General features: G+C 40.7%; 1 pseudogene; it reads right to left on the bottom strand.

The window, feature by feature from the left end:
• Positions 1–520: 520 nt before the first annotated feature.
• LOC103608528 lies at positions 521–1,079 on the bottom strand (annotated as a pseudogene).
• Positions 1,080–1,087: the final 8 nt, after the last annotated feature.

The following is a 1,087-nucleotide window of genomic DNA, read 5'->3' as shown; positions in this document are numbered from 1 at the left end:
GCGGGAGCGCCGCCGCACTCCCAAGCAGCACACTCTCCAGTGCGCCACCGGGCCGGCCCATATTTAATTTTTAAAAAGGGAGGGGTGTACCCCACAAATGATATGGTAATGATGGTACATAATTAAGTCCCATAGCATGACTGAAGATTTGCAGTGTGTTTGACGTCATCACCATGGAAGGCATAAAAAGTGGAGTAAATCAATGTTGATACAGTTCAATCTAGTCCATTAGGCAAGGTGGTGCAATAAGTCATTTAAGCAAAAAGTGTCTTTGCCTCACCTAAACGGCTAGCAGACATGGAGAACACTCCAGTGATGAATCCACACAGCTTTCTCCGTGTAGCTATAACAAGGTGTTGCTGAATGGCTCACTGTCAAACACTGGAAAGGGGCACCACAATGGACCTCCCTCTTTTATAGGCGTGAATGCTAGACTCAACTGTCTCAACTAAGCAGGAATTCCTCTGCTAGGAATGCCAACCGTAATTCACCTTGTCTTGAAATATGTAGAGATTGTTTGTAGTAGTCACAACAATGATATTTTCCTTGGAGTTCCAGGTTATACAAAGGGTTTTCTTGTTGAAATCTAGGCTGTCAACACTTATTTCATCTTTCTTTCACTTGCCACTTGCAGACTGCATGGTTTCAGAACCATGCAAGACTTACTGTTTTCCCGTGATGCTTCTAGCATTGTATCTCACTTTGTATTCCTATCAAACATTCTGAAGAAATTCTTGTAAGATCCAGTCGTGACAACGCTGTCAGATCCATCCAACAACATTCAAATTTGTCAAATATGCAGTCATTTTCATACAGTGAACAAAGTTTGCTTCTGAGGTATTTGTGCACTGAATTTTATGGCTGAATTTTACATCAGAAATAGAAGAGATGATTTCAGAAAAAAATGACCTGTTACTGGGAACTTCAGATTGTTCAAGCAATTTAGAATGTCTATCACAGAGGGAAGATGTCCTCATGTCACTTAACCGAATAGTTTCTTTATTGCTGCTGTATACAAATATGTTACAGCTATTTGGGTAGAATTCTGCTGCTATAATCACTTCTGTTAGCTCTTCCATATTAACAG

Source organism: Galeopterus variegatus, unplaced genomic scaffold (assembly GCF_000696425.1).
Source record: "Galeopterus variegatus unplaced genomic scaffold, G_variegatus-3.0.2 Scaffold8530, whole genome shotgun sequence".
Taxonomy (NCBI): domain Eukaryota; kingdom Metazoa; phylum Chordata; class Mammalia; order Dermoptera; family Cynocephalidae; genus Galeopterus; species Galeopterus variegatus.
The sequence above is the reverse complement of the archived record's forward strand: the minus strand, read 5'-3'. Positions and strand labels throughout refer to the sequence as shown.